The sequence below is a fragment of the Botryllus schlosseri genome, chromosome 8, assembly GCF_051294905.1.
Source record: "Botryllus schlosseri isolate E-star chromosome 8, Bs_hap1, whole genome shotgun sequence".
NCBI lineage: Eukaryota > Metazoa > Chordata > Ascidiacea > Stolidobranchia > Styelidae > Botryllus > Botryllus schlosseri.
Window position 1 is genome coordinate 19,500,928 of NC_137243.1, and position 24,429 is coordinate 19,525,356.

Consider the following 24,429-nt stretch of genomic DNA (forward strand, 5'->3'; position numbering starts at 1 on the left):
AGATAATAATACTGCATTTGTGATACTACTTTCAGGGCGATGTGTCTTGCACTTTTCTGCAAGCATCTAGCTGTTGTTGGGAGTTGCTTCATATCAATATCTGATCCATTCTCCCTCAAGAATCGTAATAACGCATCCGTTGCACTTTGTGTAACATTGCAGACTGACACCCAATGAGCAAGTCTAGTCTTGAATGTTTCAATTTTAAGTTCAGCATCGTCATCATTATCATCATCATCATCAGATTCGCGGGTTACAGCTACAACATCCAACGCAGGTGAGTTCATCACCTGAGGTGACGGCTGCATCACCATGGTGGCTTCCTCATCAGTGTTGAATTCTGATGATGGTAAATTATCATCATACAAATGGTGCGATGAAATTGCAGGTACGTGTATACAGTCACTGGAGTCTTCATCGGTGCTGCCATCTGTTGACGATGAAACGTTCTGTCTCTTCAAGTCGGCAAGTCTAGCTCGCTTGGCCCGCACCCACTCTTTTTGGTATTGCCTTCGTCTGTTCTTGCTTTCTTCCATTTTATCAGAAAAATGAGACAGGATTACCGGTAGTCTGCACAGTGGCTTTACAGTAAAACTAGTGAAGGGGTCTGGAAACACAAGAAAACAATCAGACAGATAAAATGGCAAACCAGGCAGTATGAAAATGAAACGTTAATTCAATTACGCAGTCATTTAGTACCGACCGCGCACGAAGCCCGCTCTGTCTGTAAAAGCTATTCTCTCGCGGAGGGGATTGGCGCCACTGGAAGCTTTTCAACCAATCCTGTCAGATAGTTGAATCACGTGATCTGCGGAGCCGAACTTTTTAGTTCGTCTTTTAACCAATCCTGACTCTCTGTGTGCTTGTCATTATTACGTCACAACGACAATATTCTGTTTATATTTCGACTTTGGTTGACCTCATTTTGACGATCACTCCGGAGTCAAAAAGCTTCGAGTGGAAATAAATTTATCGATATGAATAGCATATTGTTTGCTGCTGCATTCCAACTTTTTCGTTTTGAACTAATCCTTACGGATACGTGAACGCGTGAAATCTGTACAGTGCAGTGCACTGCGCAATGCAGATAAAAACAATCATCCATTCCCACATGATAACATGGCGTCCGAGAAACGCTCTTCGCATATCTTTCAAGAATTTCGAGTGTTCAGGACCAGTGACAACTAAAAGTTCGAAAGGTCGACCGCGCATTCAATATATCCCGGTTATGTCGCATGACAATATATGTTCCTGAGTCAAGTGATGACTTTCATTTCATATGTAACCCTTCAAATACTTTGATATGCTGAAATATATACAAACCAGCCGAATCGAATTTCACCCGCCCCTAATATATTTTCGAGCGATAGCCTAGGCAGCCATGCAAATAATATATACAATAAATATCTTATTGATATATACAGAAATATATAATCTGGGACATATCAACGAGATATATTTATGATATGTTTCAGCACAAGATATGATTTGGACAAAGTTAGGACAAGAAAAAGATATCTCATCATGTCAGAAATATATCTCGTGTTTGCTGGGAAGCTATTGGTGGAAATGAGCCGAACACACCCCTACACACATATACCGTAAGATATACACCCCAAGCATTGGCATTTGGGGTGAATTGTTAAAGATTACACCTTTTGTCAGACAAATATGAAGTTTGGGATTCAATCCGCGCTAGCCGCTTCCACAAAACTTTACTGTTGAAGTTTTAAGTCTGTGTCGGTCAGAAGCCTGGTTAAGCAGGCAAGGGTGCGGCAAGTCTGCATTCTTGTTAAAAATTCAGTCGAATCACTGTACTGATCATTGTATGGGCACTTGAGAACTTCTCTGCTGTGTCTAACTGTAGGTCGTGTAGGACATATTCTCTTTGGGGTTGAATTATCCACCGAAAATGCGTGTTTTCGCCCACTTTATTGTTGTCCATGTCTTTAAGGCTTCTTGGGTAGGCTTCGGCAATGTTCCATTGTTCAGTTTTTATGGATTTAACCCGGTTCGATCAAGTAAATTCGCCTACGCATATAGTTTCAGCTTCAGTGACAAATAAGCATTCGTTGTATAACATTCGTGTGCTACATTGACATGAATGAATAATAGCTAAGTCCGCAATATCATATTGTAATTCACATTTATCGTGCACTGCGGTACTCGTACTTTGGCTGAAATTTCACCCTGTCTACTATAGTGTGGCCGATGTATCTCAAGTGTGTGGCAAAAATACGACACATTATGAAGTTGTCACGATACTGGTTTATAATTTCTTTCATGTCACGTCAAATGCACAATTGCACAATGTACATTGTACGTAGCCTATATGTACAAAATATATCGGGCCTATTTCGCACAGCATTAGTGTATAACAACAATATAATGCAGGTTAAGGGTATTTAGAGCTGGGAATACTAGAAGGAGTTAAATTTCAGCCACAAACTTATATGAGCAGTACGCAATATGGGCGTAGCAAGAATTCAAATTAGAATGGAACACCAGGTTACGTCACGGAACAATCATTGAATTGGGCGAAAGAGGGACTAAATTGGGCAAAGTTTCCTGGTTATTTTCATATCTATATTGATGTGTTATTCACTATTTGGTAGCTTTATGAATTGCACACTAAGCCTAACCGACAATTCGCATACAGCTTTCGGATCGTATCAATGGTTCGATCTATGAAGATAAATCTAGTACTGCAAGACTTTTTGAAGCTTATTATGATGCAATCTGCAGCGTCACAGCTATCAAATCCATATTTCCGATAAATCAATTATAGTATACATACAAATATTCCGGAGATCCTTAACTTCAATATAGTTATTACATCAGTGAGTCAATTGTCACATCATAATGGAATATACAAACCGTCGTCACCAGAACAGCTGCTGCTATGTTTGGCTACAGCTATGTAAAATGTTTCGTTATATGCCGTATTTCCGCGCTGAAGAGACCAGACTGGCTATCGACTGACCGTATTAGTCGTCGTGAATCTGTGAAGAAAGCCTCTTTCGAGATTGAAAATATCTGGATGGTGAGTTACATTTCGTATCTGTACTATTGTAGTAAAGAACATTTGTTCCGTTGCGTTTCCAGTACAGATCCGATTCAGACTGTTACTCAGTGTCGCAGCTGTACTGAACAGAATTATATGTAGCAAGTTGGAATTTTGAACGTACCGGTAGTGACGATACATTGAATTCACATAAATTGTTGTATCACCAGTACCGATACCAATCTCCAAGACACAGTAGCTCAATGTCTCTAATGGAGATACTGTTGACAGGTCCAGCATAAACTATGATTATAAACTACGGTAATTTGGGTTTGAGCGACATCGTTTGTAAGTGCATTGAAAAAAAAATCGACTCGATTGTCGTTATATTGATTACCAAAGCACATCACGACCTGTTTAAGTGTAAAGGGTAGCCTACCACTGACTATGCAGAGCTATGTTTATAGGCCTATCACCCTGTCATTATCACTGAGCTATATACACATTATATATTATGTTATGTTATGGTAGGAAGGTAAACATATTATCTATTCTACTTCAGACTTGCATGGGCAAAGATCGCAAATTTGGGGCTCTTGAAGAATGAAATTATTGATTTCTCCTCATGAGAAAACAAGTGTAACATACAAACAGCAAAGGGCTGAAGCATATGAAGCAATGGTATCTGAGGTGAGCAATGGACATTTGATGAAAGCTTTCGATCCCCGTAAATTGGGGCCAGTAAATGTTAATGATATTATGACATGGGTGAAAATATGACGATGCTATATTGCTATCACTATGAATATGAGAGACTTGACTAGGAACAGGCTTACCTCATTGAACAAATTTTGCAGTGGCCAACTCAGACTATCTGTTGAGAGTATGTGACCCATCAACCAGACTACTTCTTTTGAAACTACTTCTCTGAGTTCAGTTCATATATTTATTTTAATTTGAAGCAGCTTGACATGGATTTGACGTAGCCACTTCTATATTCTTGTCATTGAGTAGAAATTGACATCTATGGCTTGAAGAGCTTCTTGGAGGTACAGAACTTCAATATACAATTAAATAGTATATTCATATTGAAATGAACCCGAATATTTTCGGCTGACACTCGTCAGGGGTAATCGTCAGTAACTAGTAGAGAATTGGAATTCTCTACTAGTTGCTGACGATTACCCCTGACGAGTGTCAGCCGAAAATATTCGGGTTCATTTCAATATGAATATACTATTTAATCTATGGCTTGAGTAGCAATGCGCACTACTGCGGTCAACTCGGTGTGCAACAATGCACGTATTAGCTGGGTCTTCAATGTTTTGACCAATATGAAGTGGCAAACATAGCCTTGCCAAAGTTTATCAAACTATCCTTTCGATCAATATAAACAAATCATAATATATGCACTTCTTGACTCATGATATGACATACACACGATCTGTGCATATGCACAAATCTGCTTTTTGTTAGATTCAAGGACTGATTGCTATTAGTAGCAGACTCTTACTCTGTGAATGTGAAATCAAATATGTTGTTGGTGAGTAATATACTATGCGTAGGATAGTTACAAAATTGTACTTTAACTCGCTTATTTACAAGCATAAAGCAAGTCAAGGCTACAACATCAGTACACATTTCGGATGTCGTGGGCCTTTCGAATCCAATCCAAATTGTCAACTAAACGTTTACCGTATGCCTCATGGTTATTTTTTCAATTTTAGGATGCTGCTATACAAGCTAATATCATGGAATTTCAACCAAATCGACGTCACATTTAACGGTGGAAGCGTATGCTGCGAAACAGTAAAGGATCGTTATCAAACAGCTTATATTCCAAGGTAATCATTATCATTCAGCTAATTTGCAAATTTCCATGTATAGGCTAAGGCAGTGGTTCCCAACGTGAGCGATATCGCCCCCCAGGGGGCGATTTGGCAGTCTAGGGGAGCGAAAATGACGAAGGGGGCGACAGGGGGGCGAAAATGGACAAAGGGGGCGACGGGGGGCGAAAATAGCAAGGGGCGATAGAGGGGCGATGACGCGTCAAAACGGCTGACCTTTTTTTTTAGTCAATCCACGGAAATTTAGTTACAAAAGTGTGTCTAATTAGACATCGAGCCGAAAATTTGACCTTTTTTTTTAGTCAACCCGCCGGTGATTACAGTTTGTATGCCCAATTTTCGGTACACGAAATTTTGGGGGCGATGATCAGTGTTGACCTTGAAAAGGGGGCGATGGGTCGAAAAAGGTTGGGAACCACTGGGCTAAGGCAAGTCAAGGTTTCCTAATCAGACCTGTATCTGCGGTCGCTTTGAATCCATTCTGAAAGTCAATATTGCCCAACTAGAAAACGTTTCGTGTTTTGGATTAATACCAAGTAGTCAAATTTAAATCAAGTCCATGCATCTCTTTCTCTGATTATTTTTTAAATTTTAGGATGCTGCTTAAAGACTGCATGCTCCAAGAGCAAGATTATATCACTGGAACTAACCGAGTTTAGGAGTATGCTGCGACAACTGAAAGACTCGTTATCAAGCCAGCAGGTATGACAACTTTGTTAACGACACCTGATGTCAACTTTCGTAGTCGCATATATGAAGTAAACCAAAGCAGAGATGGTCAAAGTTACTAGCGTTGCTACTCAAGTCTATTTAGAAATACCCCGTCAATTTATACTCGATTACAAGTAGATGCAACAGTTCTCAATACAAGTCAAAACTACGTCAAGTAGAAGTAGAATACGAAATGTCGGAAAAATAGTCAAGTATGGTAAGTAGTTTTTCGGAAGTTTGTGAGCGATATCGCCCCCCAGGGGGCGATTTGGCAGTCTAGGGGAGCGAAAATGACGAAGGGGGCGACAGGGGGGCGAAAATGGACAAAGGGGGCGACGGGGGGCGAAAATAGGAAGGGGCGATAGGGGGGCGATGACGCGTCAAAACGGCTGACCTTTTTTTTTAGTCAATCCACGGAAATTTAGTTACAAAAGTGTGTCTAATTAGACATCGAGCCGAAAATTTGACCTTTTTTTTTTAGTCAACCCGCCGGTGATTACAGTTTGTATGCCCAATTTTCGGTACACGAAATTTTGGGGGCGATGATCGGTGTTGACCTTGAAAAGGGGGCGATGGGTCGAAAAAGGTTGGGAACCACTGGGCTAAGGCAAGTCAAGGTTTCCTAATCAGACCTGTATCTGCGGTCGCTTTGAATCCATTCTGAAAGTCAATATTGCCCAACTAGAAAACGTTTCGTGTTTTGGATTAATACCAAGTAGTCAAATTTAAATCAAGTCCATGCATCTCTTTCTCTGATTATTTTTTAAATTTTAGGATGCTGCTTAAAGACTGCATGCTCCAAGAGCAAGATTATATCACTGGAACTAACCGAGTTTAGGAGTATGCTGCGACAACTGAAAGACTCGTTATCAAGCCAGCAGGTATGACAACTTTGTTAACGACACCTGATGTCAACTTTCGTAGTCGCATATATGAAGTAAACCAAAGCAGAGATGGTCAAAGTTACTAGCGTTGCTACTCAAGTCTATGTAGAAATACCCCGTCAATTTATACTCGATTACAAGTAGATGCAACAGTTCCCAATACAAGTCAAAACTACGTCAAGTGGAAGTAGAATACGAAATGTCGGAAAAATAGTCAAGTATGGTAAGTAGTTTTTCGGAAGTTTGTACTTTGAAAATTGCAATATGAATCTTCGCGACTAATATAGAATTACTAATGGCATATGACACTACTAACATGAACAATCTTCAAAAATATATTCAGTTATTCCTGGTACAGGTGGTGTTGCTAGACTTGGACAACTAGATATTCTAGTTGTCTAATTATCCTAATTGAAGCTATTCTAATTTGTGAAATGTTTCTATGCTCTAATTCTAATTCTAATTGAATTTATGAAATCTTTCTATGGTCTACGGTAATTTTAATTCTAATCTAATGTCTGGGTTTCCTGAAAAGGCTACAGGAGAACTGTAGAATGCGAAACGAGCCAAGCTTGCGGTGCAGTAGGGGTGTTCAAAAATGACTTTTTATTCTCAAATTCTACTCGCTACTTGATAAAATTGTTAGGTTACCTTATTGAAGCTTGCACACTAAATTTGGTTTGATTCCAACCAGCAGCCGCATTGCTACTGGAGAAGAAAGTTTTTTTAATTTATTATATTAAAATGAGTCAAAATATTCTGTTCACCCATGAAATTGTTGTCTATAAACGATGCCCACCAAATTTGCCACAATTCAAACCAGCCGGAGCGGAGTTACTGATGTCGAAAAATTTGGATTTGAATAAAATAGTATTTACGGTGGGCACAACTGTAATAACTGATTAAAGAATCGGTCACCGTAAAAATACTATTATATTAAAATCCAATATTTTTCAACGGCAATAACTCCGCTTCGCTAGTTGGAATTGAGCCAAATCGGTTGAGCAATGTTTCTATAGAAAACCTAACAATTTAATGGGGTGAACAGAAAATTTCAAATCTTCTTTTATTCATTTTCATATAATAAATAAAAAACTTTCTTCTCCTGTAGCAATGCGGCTACCGGTTGGAATCGAACCAAATTTGGCGTGCAGGCTTAAATTAGGTAACCTTACAATTTTATCAAGTAGCCAGTACGATTTGAGAAAAAAATCCATTTTTGAAGACCCCCAGCGCACATATCAGATGAGTTTAGAATCCAATCCAAATTGTCAACTAAACGTTTATACCTCATGGTTATTATTTCAATTTTAGGATGCTACTATACAAGATCATGTCAGGGCATTTCAACCAAGTCGACGTCGCATTGAACCATAAAACCGTATGCTGCGAAACAGTGATGGATCGTTATCAAACAGCACAAATTGCAAGGTAATCATTAGCATCCAGCTAATTTGCTAATTTCCATGTATAAGGCAAGTCAAGGTTTTCTAATCAGACCTGTATCTGCGGTCGCTTTGAATCCATTCTGAAAGTCAATATTGCCCAACTAGAAAACGTTTCGTGTTTTGCATTAATACCAAGTAGTCAAATTTAAATCAAGTCCATGCATCTCTTTCTCTGATTTTCTTCTAATTTTAGGATGCTGCTTAAAGACTGCATGCTGCAAGAGCAAGATTATATCATAGGAACTAACCGAGTTTAGAAGTTTGCTGCGAAAACTGAAAGACTCGTTATCAAGCCAGCAGGTATGACAACTTTGGTAATGACCAGGGCAATTTTTTTTTACCTAAAACATGGAAGATTCTGACCTAAAAAATCTAAATTTTGACCTTTTTTGACTTCAAAACTGAATTTGACCAAATTTTGACCTCACGTATGCAAATTAGGTGTTTTCGCATATAATGTTAAAATTGTACTACTTATCTTCATTTCTGGTTGGAACTGTCTGTCCTTACAAAGTAGATTGGCCTGAAAAAACGTTTTTGGCTCAAAAACTGACAGATTTTTACATGAAAAACTAGTATTTTAACGAAATCTGGCCCTATGAAGAATTCCAGTAGTTACATTACGTATTCTGGTGGAAATAATTAAAATTTGTTGTAGTACAACGAAAGATCCTTTCCTACATTCTCGGGTAGAAAGTGTCTGTCCTTACTACGTAGCTTGCCAAGAACGGAGAAAGAACGTTCAACAGCAGCATTTGTTGACTGACAACACTCAAGTTTTGTGCACAGTGCTGGTGACAAACCGTGTTGCTTCATTCTGACAATGTTGTCTATATCACAATTTTTAAGCTTGCGCTTCTTGATATAAGAACCATGCAATATCCAAGCATTCTTGCTTCAGCTAGGATATTGTGGTACGTTGACCATAAAACCATGTCCATATTTGTTTCCTTTGACCCTTTATGACTCACAATGAGCAGACGATGGTCCGTTTACAACGGTAGGCCTATAAAGTAGGCTACAAGCTGTAAAATGTCAAATGATAAGTTCACCGACAGCGCAAAATCTACGATACAAACGAAATGCAGAGGTCAAAAAATGTTTGACTTTGTAAACAATTTTGACAAATTTTGTAAACAATTTTGACAAATTTTGACCTAACGCTACAATTTTGACCTAATTTTGACTTTTTTTGACATGTCAAAAAAAATTGCCCTAGTAATGACACCTGATGTCAACTTTCGTAGTCGCATCTATGAGGTAAACCAAAGCAGAGATGGTCAAAGTTACCAGCGTTGCTACTCAAGTCGATGTAAACATACCAACTTCAATTCATACTCGATTACAAGTAGATGCAACAGTTCCCAATACAAGTCAAAACTACGCCAAGTGGAAGTAGAATACGAAATGTTGGAAAAATAGTCAAGTATGGTACGCAGATTTTCAGAGGATTCTACCTTGAAAATTGCGATATGAATCTTCGCGACTAATATAAAATTACTAATGGCATGTGACACTACTAACAGCAAGAATCTTCAAAAATGTATTCAGTTATTTCTGATATAGGCGGTGTTGCTAGTATTCTAGTTGTCTAATTATCCTAATTGAAGCTATTCTAATTTGTGAAATGTTTCTATGCTCTAATTCCAATTCTAATCGAATGTATGAAATCTTTCTATGATCTAATTTTAAGTCTAATCTAATGTCTGGTTTTCCTAGAAATGCTACAGGAAAACTGTATAGTGCGAAACAAGCCAAGCTTGCTGTACAGTAGGGGTGTTAAAAATGAATCTTTATTCTCAAATTCTTCTGGCTACTTGGTAAAATTGTTGGATTACGGAATTGAAGCCTAAACACCAAATTTTGTTCAATTCCAACCAGTAGCCGCATTGCTACAGGAGAAGAAAGTTATTTTATTTATTATTTAAAAATTAGTAAAAAAATTCAAAATTTTCTGTTCACCAATGAAATTGTAAGGTTGTCTATAGAAACGGCCCACCAAATTTGCCTCAAATCAAACCAGCCGAAGCGGAGTTATTGATTTCGAAAAATTTGGATTTGAATAAAATAGTATTTACGGTGGGCACAACAGTCATAAATGATTAAAGAATCGTTCACCGTAAATACTATTTTATTCAAATCCAAAATTTTGTGACGGCAATAACTCCGCTTCCACTGGTTGGAATTGAGCCAAATCGGTTGAGCATTGTTGCTATAGACAACCTAACAATTTAATGGGGTGAACAGAAAATTTTAAATCTTTTTTCGTTCATTTTCATATAATAAATAAAAAAAATTATTCTCCTGTAGCAATGCGGCTACTGGTTGGAATCAAACCAAATTTGGTGTGTAGGCTTCAATTAGGTAACCTAACAATTTTATCAAGTAGCCAGTAGAATTTGAAAGAAAAAGTCATTTTTGAACACCCCTACTGTACAGTAGACATTTGCTATTCTCATGCTCATAAGATGAACTATGATTTGATGATAACGGAGTTTGATTCAACTTTTGGCGATTTCAGTAATTCTAATTCTAATCTAATTTGAAAAAAACTGTTAGGTAGAATTATAATTTTAATCTAATTTCCAACTGTGTAGCTCAAATTTTATTTCTACTCTAATTCGAAAAAAAAACTTGTAGTTGTAATATAATTCCAATCCAATTTGGAAAAAGGGAACGTTTTCTAGTTGTCCAAGTCTGCCTGTTACATGCGGCTTGCATGAAAACTATCCATCAATTTCCATCTTGTCGATGCCTAATTGCCCACACATACAGTGATCGTGTGTGAACATGTTTCCTATAGCGGTACGTTCACCCTATCGGACCACAGTCTGTGCTGCAATTCCTTAGCAAGTGTAACATCTGATTTTTTGTAAGTACTTTGTGAAAATTATATACTTTGTAATGGCTTCTATTTTTGTGGTCTTTCATTAAGTTATGCATGTTAGCATATGTGCCTGTTATTTGGGTTGTGAATATGCATTTTGATTTCAGGATGATGCCACAAGTTCTTGCTGAAGATAGTGACTCAGCCTTCGCCGTACAAGAGTGTTTTTCGGAAACCTGGAGGAGGCGACTTCCCAATACTACATGGGCAATGTTCTTCGAGCAGTATTTTCAGTGAATTTTTTCTCCGTCGCTGGGATCTCTGTTTTTGTTATTTCACGAAATATGTTTCCATTTTATGTTATTATGGTTCAATTGATATCGAATATATGCAATCAAGAAAGTTTATTTGCAATAGCGTGCCATTTGGAAGAAGATGCAGGATTTCAAGTGGGGTGTATATATTGAAATTCCGCCCCAATCAATTTTAATGGCTAGGGTGAGATATCCGATATACACCGCAAGGAATGGGGTGGATTCTGGTCATTCACACCGGCAGGGTTACGTAAGTTCTGTTTTCGTGTACCACCTTTTGGGGTGAGTATAACCACTCTTTTCGCTAAGAGTGTATGAACAATAGTCATATACATATCGAGGGCTTTTAGACAACATGCGAGTAGTAAGGGGATCCTTAGTTGGTACCGCCCCTCAGGCTATTTAGAATGTAAACACTCTCATAATATAATTAACGTCGGACTATGCCCGGTCCATGCTTCCGAGAAATAAATAACATTCATAATACGTTGGATGATACTTTCCTTAGATATTCTAATATGTGTATTTAGGACTAATATTCTAATATGTGTATTTAGGACTAATGCGACTACTTCGAAAACGCGTACTGAGCTGTTTTGGGAATATGAATTCTCGCTTATTCTTATGCGAATTTAGAACTTTGTATTTTCGCGGATCAATAATTAATTAATGTTCATTTATTTCGAAAAAAGAGCATAATATCAGTAATAGCGTTAACGTCACAAACGCATCCAGCACTACCAGATGGCGTGAAACAACGCTTACGATTGCTTTGTGATGATGTTGATGTTGTTAGGGTATGTATGTTCACGAAGACTGCGATATAGCACGGATAAATGCATCATCACTAATTAATTACTTGAATGCGACTTGATAATAATAATCCCTAGAATAATATAAAATGCGATTTTGAGTTAATCGAAAAAATTTACGAAGTTTGGATGCGGCATATTTAGGTTTTTTTTAAAAATTATTCATACCCACGATTCGAAATATTGTTAACTAACTTATGTTTTCGACATAAGATAAGCGTGTAGTGTACAAATTTCGATGTTGCGCAAATACCGCAGACATAAGACAAGCGTGTAGTGTACAAATTTCAATGTTGCGCAAATACCACAATTTTACATCGAATTATTCGAATCGACTACGTACATTGTATAGGTATGAGGTGAAATTAAACGGATTTACGCAAAAGTTCGACACTAAAACGCCGACGGTGTCTTATAAAGTAATAATGTAAGCTGCGATGGATGCTGCTATATAATGCTAGTAGCGAATATAGTAGAAAGTCCGCGTCTGGATGAATGTAAGCAGGTGCGCTTAGTAACGTAGTAAATCGCATAACAGAATTTACATAAATAGCTACTTCTACCTTAATTTAATGGATTTATCTGAGATCATTGCTTTACTTAATCTCTCCAAAATGTGCATTATACAAGTACGTCACCATCGAAACCATCTACCTATAACTAGCTGGCAGTATAATTGTAGCAAATACTCGAGTACTAATTTTAAAGTACTTAGATATCTAAATGAGCTCTGAGTCGCTGTTATCTCGCATCTTGTACTTGTATTCGCACTTTATCTTTACACGTCGTTTTTGTATAATGGATACTAATTTTATTAAAAATACACAAAAAGCGCGAAAAATACATTTTATCCCGGAACGGAGCAAGAAAATGCGTATGAATTTTGTAAAGTAGATATTATATTCTATTATGTGTATTTAGGGCTAATGCGACATCACTATGTTAGCGACAGGCCTGATTTGAACACACTAACTTTGCAAATTAAACTTATCACCCACCACGAACACTCAATGAAGAGCACCCTGGAGCACCCTCATAAATGCTCCACAATTCGTGACGTATAATATACTGAGCATATAATAAGCTGACAAAACTGATACTTGAGTACTCCGAAATGTACAAGTACTTTAAATAAAATATTCATTTTATTCCCGAAGTTTTCGGCTGACCCTCGTCAGGGGAATATCGTCAGCAATAATGCGAGGATTCGAATAACTATGTTCAGCAACAATATATATCGCTAATTATGACGTCACACAGAAAATATACAAAGTTAGGAAAACGAGAGAACTGAAGCGTTGGCATGGAGATAGCGAAGCAAAACAAGTTAATGCGCGATTTTCAAATGATACACAAATTCTTTCTGTTGGCATAGACTAGGTTTGCTCATAGTGATGATGGTGGACTCAAGAACAGACAAATGAAATAAATTGCGACCCTTAGCCAATATAGAGAACATGTCCTCGTGATAGTTAGCAGCACACGTATGATTTTCTAGTAAATGTTTGCCTATAGAAGATTTTTGACCCATGGCCTGGTTATGTTCAAGAACAAGCGGATTGTTAAGCTGCGAATTTGAGATATAAGATTTGACAGATGGTGGAATGTGTTCTTTGATACGGTCCTGCAACCGTTTGGAAGTTCTCCCTACGTACCGACAATCGCAGTGGCACTTGAATTCATAAATTACGTTGCTTTGTTTTATAGCCGGGAGAACGTCCTTTCGGGTTGCAGGAAACATTGGTATCGTGGTAAAAACAACATTGGTTTTCACCGCTGGATAACAGCGGTAGACTGCTGAAGTTATCTGTGTCTCAAATCGATAAGAAACCGGGCCAATCCAAGGAAGATGAATGTACACATCCCTATTTTCACGAGAAATTACTTCGGGGGTTTCTTCTGGTTTGGTATCATTCCAATGACTTAACTTTTTACTTATTGTCCGCTTAATAACATACTCTGGGTATCCGTTGTCAATGAAAATTTTACGGATGTAGTCAAGTTCATTATTCAATTTGACCTCGGAACAAATCATCAACGCCCGGTGAACCAAGGTGCCGATTAAATTGATTTTACGACTTTTTGGGCTGAAAGAGCTCCATTGAAGGTAATGACCCGAAAATGTGGGCTTCCTATAAACGGAGGTAAGGAATTTTCCATCCCGTTTCTCCACAAGAACGTCAAGGAATGCCAGGCGATTGTTAATTTCTTTTTCCGACGTGAATTGCAATGCTGGATGTAGTTTGTTTAAATTTTCCAGGAAAGTATCACAGTCAGATTCATTATCGAATATCACGAACGTGTCATCGACATAGCGATGGTATGATAAGGGCGGTTTAATAGTTTAATACCAAACCAGAAGAAACCCCCGAAGTAATTTCTCGTGAAAATAGGGATGTGTACATTCATCTTCCTTGGATTGGCCCGGTTTCTTATCGATTTGAGACACAGATAACTTCAGCAGTCTACCGCTGTTATCCAGCGGTGAAAACCAATGTTGTTTTTACCACGATACCAATGTTTCCTGCAACCCGAAAGGACGTTCTCCCGGCTATAAAACAAAGCAACGTAATTTATGAATTCAAGTGCCACTGCGATTGTCGGTACGTAGGGAGAACTTCCAAACGGTTGCAGGACCGTATCAAAGAACACATTCCACCATCTGTCAAATCTTATATCTCAAATTCGCAGCTTAACAATCCGCTTGTTCTTGAACATAACCAGGCCATGGGTCAAAAATCTTCTATAGGCAAACATTTACTAGAAAATCATACGTGTGCTGCTAACTATCACGAGGACATGTTCTCTATATTGGCTAAGGGTCGCAATTTATTTCATTTGTCTGTTCTTGAGTCCACCATCATCACTATGAGCAAACCTAGTCTATGCCAACAGAAAGAATTTGTGTATCATTTGAAAATCGCGCATTAACTTGTTTTGCTTCGCTATCTCCATGCCAACGCTTCAGTTCTCTCGTTTTCCTAACTTTGTATATTTTCTGTGTGACGTCATAATTAGCGATATATATTGTTGCTGAACATAGTTATTCGAATCCTCGCATTATTGCTGACGATATTCCCCTGACGAGGGTCAGCCGAAAAGCTTCGGGAATAAAATGAATATTTTATTCAAATGTGTCATGAAGTTCTGTACTCCTAAGCGTCTCTTTGTGTACTTCCGGAAAAGGTACAGCGATCAGCAATTAAACATCATTAATACGCTGATAAAGACTCGCGGGCGTTTGAGAACTACGTTATCAACAATAGCCTTTTTGAAGGCTTGTATCGCTAAGAAGACGTTGCCTGCATTCTTGAGAGCAAGGATAGAAAAGTCTCGTGCCCGCCTCAATCCCAACATGGAGCGCGCGTTTTTATTTGATGAAATCGGGAAGAAAGAATCTATGGTATTGAAACTTCGTCGTGACTGCCGCACTCAGCAAAGACAGGTAGCGCGATTCTTATCATTCTTTGACCTAGTTCGATTTTGCCGATACCTCGCATCAATTGACGTGATCAAAGAGGATATTAATTTATGTAAAAACGAACGAAATTTGAACCGGCTAGTCATTGACCGCTTCGGAAGTGTCGCTTGTCCCGATGAGAAGAATATCATCAACTTATCGGACTACGCACTGTCCTCGACCGAAAAGTTTGCTCTATCGCATGGGTTAAATTTCTGTATTCCACCAATTAATGTCAAGAGTGAGGAGGTTTTCGCCGAATTTGAGATTCTATTAGCTCAATTGAAGCACCGTGAAGCAAAATCAATCGATGAAGTGCCAGCTTTCAAAGCAAGACTTACGGACTTGGCACATTCGTATTGTGGATGTCCAGTTGACAAAGCGGATTTCTTGATGACAAAGGAATGCTTCCGTGCCATTAAATCTCTGCGAAGCAACCCCGATATTCACATAACGAAACCAGATAAAGGTACCGGCGTGGTAATTTTAAACAAGAAAGATTACATTGCAAAGATGATGACTATTCTCGAGGATAAATCCAAATTCGTTGTACTTGGCCCGGTCTCGGAATACGACAATACTGCAAAGTCTGAAAGACGACTACAACGACGCCTTCGAATCTTGAAAAACGATGACGTAATATCCACTGAAGAATATGACTCCATCAGGCCTGTTGGCTCCCAAAGACCGCGTATGTATGGATTACCGAAGACGCATAAAGACGATGTGCCACTCAGACCGATACTCAGCATGACTGGGTCAATGCAACAGAAGTTGGCGAAGTGGTTGATCAACATACTGGAACCTGTTCGCGAACTTTACGGGTCGCATTGCGTACGCGATTCTTTTACCTTCGCTGATGAGATGCGTCGCTCACAGCTATCCGCGCGCGATAATTTCCTAGGCTCATTCGACATAAAGAGCCTTTTCACCAACGTACCACTAAATGAGACGTTGAATATTTGCGCTGATGCTCTATATAACGGTAAGCTAATACCCCCTCCTTTCTCGAGAGCTACCTTCATGGAATTGATGAGAAACGCTGTGTGTTCTGTTGAATTTAGTTTCAACAATATCATGTTCCGACAATCTGATGGTGTAGCAATGGGATCACCATTGGGTCCTATTCTAGCCAATATATTTGTAGGATTTCATGAAGATAAGATCTTCTCTTCTTCTATTAAACCGCCCTTATCATACCATCGCTATGTCGATGACACGTTCGTGATATTCGATAATGAATCTGACTGTGATACTTTCCTGGAAAATTTAAACAAACTACATCCAGCATTGCAATTCACGTCGGAAAAAGAAATTAACAATCGCCTGGCATTCCTTGACGTTCTTGTGGAGAAACGGGATGGAAAATTCCTTACCTCCGTTTATAGGAAGCCCACATTTTCGGGTCATTACCTTCGATGGAGCTCTTTCAGCCCAAAAAGTCGTAAAATCAATTTAATCGGCACCTTGGTTCACCGGGCGTTGATGATTTGTTCCGAGGTCAAATTGAATAATGAACTTGACTACATCCGTAAAATTTTCATTGACAACGGATACCCAGAGTATGTTATTAAGCGGACAATAAGTAAAAAGTTAAGTCATTGGAATGATACCAAACCAGAAGAAACCCCCGAAGTAATTTCTCGTGAAAATAGGGATGTGTACATTCATCTTCCTTGGATTGGCCCGGTTTCTTATCGATTTGAGACACAGATAACTTCAGCAGTCTACCGCTGTTATCCAGCGGTGAAAACCAATGTTGTTTTTACCACGATACCAATGTTTCCTGCAACCCGAAAGGACGTTCTCCCGGCTATAAAACAAAGCAACGTAATTTATGAATTCAAGGGCCACTGCGATTGTCGGTACGTAGGGAGAACTTCCAAACGGTTGCAGGACCGTATCAAAGAACACATTCCACCATCTGTCAAATCTTATATCTCAAATTCGCAGCTTAACAATCCGCTTGTTCTTGAACATAACCAGGCCATGGGTCAAAAATCTTCTATAGGCAAACATTTACTAGAAAATCATACGTGTGCTGCTAACTATCACGAGGACATGTTCTCTATATTGGCTAAGGGTCGCAATTTATTTCATTTGTCTGTTCTTGAGTCCACCATCATCACTATGAGCAAACCTAGTCTATGCCAACAGAAAGAATTTGTGTATCATTTGAAAATCGCGCATTAACTTGTTTTGCTTCGCTATCTCCATGCCAACGCTTCAGTTCTCTCGTTTTCCTAACTTTGTATATTTTCTGTGTGACGTCATAATTAGCGATATATATTGTTGCTGAACATAGTTATTCGAATCCTCGCATTATTGCTGACGATATTCCCCTGACGAGGGTCAGCCGAAAAGCTTCGGGAATAAAATGAATATTTTATTCAAATGTGTCATGAAGTTCTGTACTCCTAAGCGTCTCTTTGTGTACTACAAGTACTTTACCTTTACACGGCGTTTTTTGTAAAATGAATACTAATGGTACGCGAATGATCATAGACTAAGCTTGCTTTCAGAGTTGGAAACTAAATGCATACGAAAATTTAACTATGTTTTCCCCTCACGCATCAAATGTAGGCATACTCAAGTGTTTATGAGGCGGCGAATAGTTCGAAGGTTGTTGGTATGCAAGGACGTCACATAGAATTGTGGAGTTTTCTGTAAACTATAATCCAGTGATCTATTTTCAATCAAGTAGTAAGGGAAAGCAATTTTGTGCCCCGCCAATCAGAGAGCGCCACGTCATCCTAATTGCCACGCCCATTTTCATGCCCCAAGGGTACATTCATCTGCTACGTCATCTGTGCCACATCATCAAGCGCCACGCCTATAGTGCCACATCATCCATCCATTGCTATATCATCGCTGCATTGATTGCCGCATCTTGATACTTTTCTCAGATATTGTATTATGTGTATTTAGGACTAATATCATCCGTCCATATTTTTTAAACTTTATTTTATGTGTACAAGTTACGGTTTCTGCAGTTTCCACATTTTACGACTTATGATTGCCGCGTCAAATCTTACCTTAGCTAGAATCGACAGATTTTCTATTATGTGTATTTAGGATTATGTATTTAAATTCCTATTCAGATTATACATAAATGCGAAAACTATGATGTCTATGCAAGGCTATATTCTCCGGATAATATTATTAATATCAAAATTCTACACATCATCACTAATTACTTAATATAAAATCCGATTTTGAGCGCCGCGACTTGATAATATGAATCCCTACGCTTCTGATGCATGATTTTTTGCGATAAGGACCCAGGTAACATTCAGAGTCTGCAACGATTGTTTGGATATACATTATAGCAATACCCCACTAAACTATAGGCGGTTATATTACTCTATTGGTCAGAGATAACTCATCCTTCCATATTTTTAAACTTGATTTTACGTATACAAGTTACGCTCTCTGCAGCCCCACATTTTACGAATTATTTTCATTAGACGCAGGCAAGCGATTCTCCAGTTCGGAGGTACGGAAACAAATCACTCGCATGTGCGCGTTCCGAATAGTCTTGTATAATTTTCTAAAGTCGTAACAGCTTAGTAGCATATACGCGAATCCCAAGGTGAAAATAATCGAACGAACTATAGCCGCAGGCGTGCGATTCGCAGGGCTTTATTTATACAAACACTTTCGATGCCTGTACGCGAACCCCAGCGTTATAACGATTAGGTCTAATTAGCACGTTCTGAAGCCGTAAATTTAGTCAACATCATTGAGATGTCCATGATTTAAATATGGTGATCGAGTGTGACAATAGCACTCGTCAAGGTTAGACAAACATAACCATAAACTACTCTCTACTTCACAAAATATAAAGAACGAACACCTTCGCCGCAGGTACGCGATCCCCGACGTTATAATGATAGTGCCAAATTAGCCGCATGAAAGCGAGTCTAATGAATATAACGACAGACACCAAGTTAGTTGAAAAGTAAAACTAATCGTGACCGATGCAAGACGGATTGAAACAGCGCTTTCGCTCGATTCTTGTATTGACCACATTTCATACGGTTCAGTCCTTTTCATGTCACTAGAATAAGGGTGAATAAACCGACAGTGAAACGCCGCCGACGTCTTATAACGTAATAATGTAAGCTGCGTCGGGTGCTGCTATAATGTTAGGAGCGAATATAGTAGAAAGTCCACGTCTGGACACCTGTAAGCAGCTGCGCATAGCAGAATTCACGCAAAAGTCGATATTGCTTTGTGATGATTTTGATGTTGTTCCATACCGATTGGGAATATAGGACTCCTAATTCCTTAACTAACTACATAATCCCTAGTAACGTAGTCAGACGCATAACGGAATTTACGCAAATCGGTATTGCTCTGCGATAATTTTGACCACTATGTTTTGATAATAACTTGCTTCCGAGAAATAGGCCCTTTTCATACCGGGGTTCCGGGAATAACATTTCTCGAAAATGTTTACCGGAACCCCTCTATGTGAACATAACACTGGTGATTCGGGGCGGTATGAACGCGCTTATTTTCGGAGATTTTTACGGGGCCGACTGAGTATGAACACGAATGGCGCAACTGGGTTCCCGGAACGCTGTCAATCAAACTTTTAGTTACCGTAACGCGCTGTTCATTCAGGCTGCTTGTATTTCGAGGTCAGATACCTGCGGCATTTTGATCTTCTTGGTAATGGTGTTGGGAATGCATTATTCGTGGATTTATATTCTGTATGCTCACAATACGTAGTCACTGACTACTAGTCAGCTTCTTTTTTCTGTGGTTTTGTAAACAGAGCACGGCTAAAAAGATAGAACACCATCTCCAAATGATGCAGCATTGGGTGAGTTGCCTGAAAACGTTAGCACTTCAACACTAATTTAGCAGGTGATCTTAACCCTTACCAAATCTGTTACATCAAAGGCAAGTTTCTAACCACGGATATGCTGTGTGTAGGTTAGTCACCGTCATATACGCCTATACTGAAAAGGGGATTTAGTAACATCTGCTTTGATAGTGGCAGCACAGCAGAGAATGATGTCCTTAGCTCTGACTCACTAACCAAAAATTCAAATTGTAGTAACGGGCTGGTAAGCCATCGTACATCATCCAAGCCATAATTTGGTTTTCACCTATACCTTCATTTTCTTGTTACAACCAAGTCATTCCTTTGTTATGCAAGGTTAGGCAAGTGTAACTTAATTTGATCTTTTCGCAGGTCTAGATGGAGGATACTGATGAAAAAAGTGAAAAGGCGGAACTGTGCAAGTGTGCATTAAGTTATAGTTTCTCTCATGAATAAAATGAAACAGCACAAACACATCTGGTTAAGCAAGAGCATTGTTCATTGAGAAAGTCACACAGGGCATTTCCGACGTTTGGGCCAGCGATACTTGGATCACCACCAGGTCTTGTCTTCATTGCGTATACCATCCTCTGTATCATTCTGGCCTTAGCGGATTGCAGTTTATGAGCTAAGCTGAACACCGCGCCGTCAGTTGACCAAAATCTTTCAACCTTCATGTGTGCTTTGCCAAGTTTCTGAAAAAGCAATTGTGAATTTTAAGGGCAGCAGAAAGGAAATTTATATTACATATTTGAAATTAGCTTTAGCTTATGCTCTGTTTGTGTTTCAGGGAAAAGGCTCCATGAGCCGGGGCTGAAAGGGATAGGCTGCGTCATCCGTTATGTAGGCTAGTACGGAACCCTCTGGCTCCCAATCATGAAGTCATCCTGAAAAAACTTGAATGCAGCAAATGCATGTTTGGTACAAATGTTGCTGTGGTAATTTTTTATCCACCCACAACACTCAGACTTGTACAAAGTACTGGAATTTCAAAATGCGCAACTTCAACTAGAACTACTCAATTTTTTAAACTAGCAACTAGAACAGCGGTGGTCAACCTTTTCAGCCAAATCACCACATTCGATTGACGAACTATTCTGCCGGCCACTAGCCGCGCGAAGCACGAAAATTTTTAGAAGTTGATAAATTATTAATATTGTAACTTGACTATATTGCAAGCCTGCTGTATATCGCTGGGCTCAGTTTGCAAGGACTGGACTATTCGGCACCTGGACATATCGATATCGAAAGCTTCGTCCAACATGCGGCAATCATTTTGTGCCTAGGTTTCATAGTCAACGGTCTTTCTGCGAGCGCAAACAGGAGGTCGCGAATATATATATAGTTAGACTCAATCTGATAGATTAGGCGTTCTTTCATTTTCACAAAGGGGTAACAATATTAAAAGCAAGAAATCGAGTGACAAGATGTTGCGCTAAGCGTGTAGAAAATTTTTACTTTTGATTAATCTATCGCAAAGTATTCTGCTTTATTGTAGTGTACGAAGATCTACCAAAATGTGACTGGCTCATAGACCTACCAATGCGTCGGAACTGATATTTCAGTCATCACATCTCAAGTGCTGCGTCCAGACTAATCAAATTTTTGATTGGCCTTGCAAGTTCACAATCTGTGCAATCCATTTTTGATAATACTACTAATTTCAGAAATTAACTCGCGGGCCACGGGTTGGCCGGCCCTGAACTAGAACTATCAACTTTTCAAAATCTGCTATTAGAACTAGAGCTACTCACTTTCAAATATCCGCAACTAGAATGAGAAACTATTCACTTTTTCAAATCCACAACTAGAACTACATAGTTTTAGTAACTAAAAGTAACTAAATAAGTAGGTTGATGTACATGTCCGACTACACTACAAAAAATATACAAATTTGGTCTCATTTTCAGCAATTTCAGTCAAGTGAGCAGGGTTGTAACCAAGTCACAAGTCGATCCCACTTCAATAGTTTTGACTAGATTCAAGTCGAGTCATTTTCAATTTATCACCGAGTCAAATCCGAGTCCAACTCATCGAGCAGAGCGTCGAGTTCGAGTCATGGTTTTATGACTCGAGTCCAAGACATTGTGTTGATTGCTCAGTTTCCAGTTTAAGTCAATTTTCCATCAATTTGGGTCTTACTTTTGACACAGAAAGTAGCCTACTTGGCAAGAACAATTGGTCTTTCAGACTTCTTTTTCTGACATAATGATTCAAGACCAAATTTGTCTGACCTTTTTGCAGTGGCATGCTACGCAAAAACTGGCTGACATTCCGCCATGACAAATATAGAAATATTACTATGCACTAGGGCTGGGCAAAATTGAGTACCTGAGTGATTCGATTCTGAATCACTTATTACGCTTCGAGTCGAGTATCATCATGACGACATCACAACACAATGTACCATGCCAAAATTCAAATGTGTAGGCTACCTTTTATGCCACCATAAAGAACATGACGCCTATTGTCCGTCACATTAAAGATACTTTAATGTTTTTTCGACCATACCGTTTTCATTGCACTGCTTGACAGTGTTATATGGGATGGTCATGACTTCGGAAATGTGTTATTTCCAGCAACGTTCGTAGCTTTGTACTATATCTCGTATGTTGCGAAATGGCCAATCAAGGCTTCAAGGCTTACTCAGTGGAAAAGTTTATCAAAATTGTGGTATAATTCTCGTTAGTAAATTAACTTTCAGTATAATTTCAGTAGCCTACTCGAAAAGTAGTATTTTACTACTCGCCTCGAATCAATAAAGTTAATACTCGATTCAGATTCGTGTACTCGAATCATTGTGGCTAGCCCTACTAGGCACCAGCAATTTTTATTAAAATCAACTTGTGACAGTTGCCTTCTTAAAATACATCTGATGTTTACCTGGATCTATAAACGATTGGCTTCATTGGCTAGCCTCCAAAGAGCGACAGCTACTCAGCAAGCAAGAGAAATTGAGTTCGTATAATTTGCTTGCTGCTTTTCGTTATGGTCTCGAAGCTCGTCGCAGAGTATACCAAATGTTTCTCTCACGAATTTCTTGATTTCCCTGGTTTCTCTGTACAGTGTACATAAGATTAGATTTACCAAAACCATTATACAGCAATCATAAAGATAAACTGACTTTGTCGTACCTCATACGCAGATGTGATCGCCTCGGTGGTTCTTTTCATTCCAGGACTCTATCCTATTTGCTGGCTTTCAGTTTCTGCTCTCAGCTTCGGTTGATAATATAAGCCAGGAACATGCTCGGGCTCTATTGCTGATACAGATATTGAGTATAGAGCCCCATACACTTCGAGAAGGCATATCCGCAACATCCCATAGCTAAAAGTTGGAGCCAACTTCTCCGCATCTCACGTATATGCCTCTCCCACATTGTTTTCCACAAGCATATTACAACTGGAACACCCCACAGACATGGTTTCGTAACTATCAACACTTACGGAGAATCGCGTTCATACTGGCCATAATTTCCCGCGAATATACCGAAAAAACGAACCGTATGAACGTAAGTTCGCGGTAACTCTAAATAGGTATGAACGCGCCCTTTTCCCGGAACTGTTTCGGTAAATTTTTCTCTATGTGAACATCGCCTATTTCGGAACTTGTTCCCGAAAGAGTTTCGTAAATCCGGTATGAAAAGGGCCTATGTATAGGTACGTGCTATACGCTCCCGCAAAACAGATGCACGCAAAAACCGAATTTTTCGATTAGTTTATATTCCGTATTTTATTTAAAACTAAAACTGTTAAGTACTACTTAAGGTGTTATAAAATGTGAAAAAGTGCAAATAGCGGAGACGTTTGGAGACTGCGTTTAGGACAGTTCGATGTCGCTCGAATATTTCATCCCCAACTCGACGTAAGGTTCTCTCTGCTTTCGTATTTACCTTAACGCATGAGCCGTCGAGTTCGTACATGATAAAATTCCTGGTCAAGGAATATGCTTCGAATATAATTTCATCCGTTTCTTCAGTGATCGAAGGTGATACTCTTGATAATTCCATGCTTTGAGGAGAATAGCAAGTCAGAGCTTATTTCGAGATCTTAGCTACTTTGAAAATGAGGATCCTAGGATTTGCATAACTTTCATCTATATCGTACGATGCGTTTACGCGGTCCAGTATGACTTATGGCGATGAAAAATAGCAAAAATGCTCTATTAAGCATTGAGCACGGTTCAAGAACTATGATATTCCTGTACTTGCACAAGTTACAAACGCGCTATCGTAAATTAGTATATATTACTAAAATACGAACTCGGACGCAATCATGAATGCGTAGGA

The 24,429-nt window shown here is 39.0% G+C and overlaps 3 long non-coding RNA genes across 6 annotated transcripts; 2 read left to right on the forward strand and 1 right to left on the reverse strand.

Annotated features, from left to right (window-relative positions):
* Positions 1–2,368: 2,368 nt before the first annotated feature.
* LOC145444144 (uncharacterized) lies at positions 2,369–11,123 on the forward strand. Of its 3 annotated transcripts, none has more exons than XR_013916618.1 (5): positions 2,369–3,043; positions 3,567–3,694; positions 7,761–7,877; positions 8,088–8,208; positions 10,889–11,123. It is a non-coding gene; the product is annotated as an uncharacterized LOC145444144 (long non-coding RNA). The 3 variants fall into 3 exon arrangements; XR_013916617.1 differs by having other exon boundaries at positions 2,370–3,043; positions 8,088–8,194; XR_013916619.1 differs by lacking the exons at positions 2,369–3,043; positions 3,567–3,694 and adding an exon at positions 5,930–6,443 and having other exon boundaries at positions 8,088–8,194.
* Positions 11,124–19,515: 8,392 nt separating this feature from the next.
* Positions 19,516–20,617, forward strand: LOC145444146 (uncharacterized). Its single transcript, XR_013916622.1, has 2 exons — positions 19,516–20,138; positions 20,514–20,617. It is a non-coding gene; the product is annotated as an uncharacterized LOC145444146 (long non-coding RNA).
* On the reverse strand, positions 20,559–23,723 carry LOC145444145 (uncharacterized). Of its 2 annotated transcripts, none has more exons than XR_013916621.1 (3): positions 23,266–23,723; positions 23,025–23,199; positions 20,559–20,836 (listed from the first exon to the last, which is right to left on the reverse strand). It is a non-coding gene; the product is annotated as an uncharacterized LOC145444145 (long non-coding RNA). The 2 variants fall into 2 exon arrangements; XR_013916620.1 differs by having other exon boundaries at positions 23,276–23,721.
* Positions 23,724–24,429: the final 706 nt, after the last annotated feature.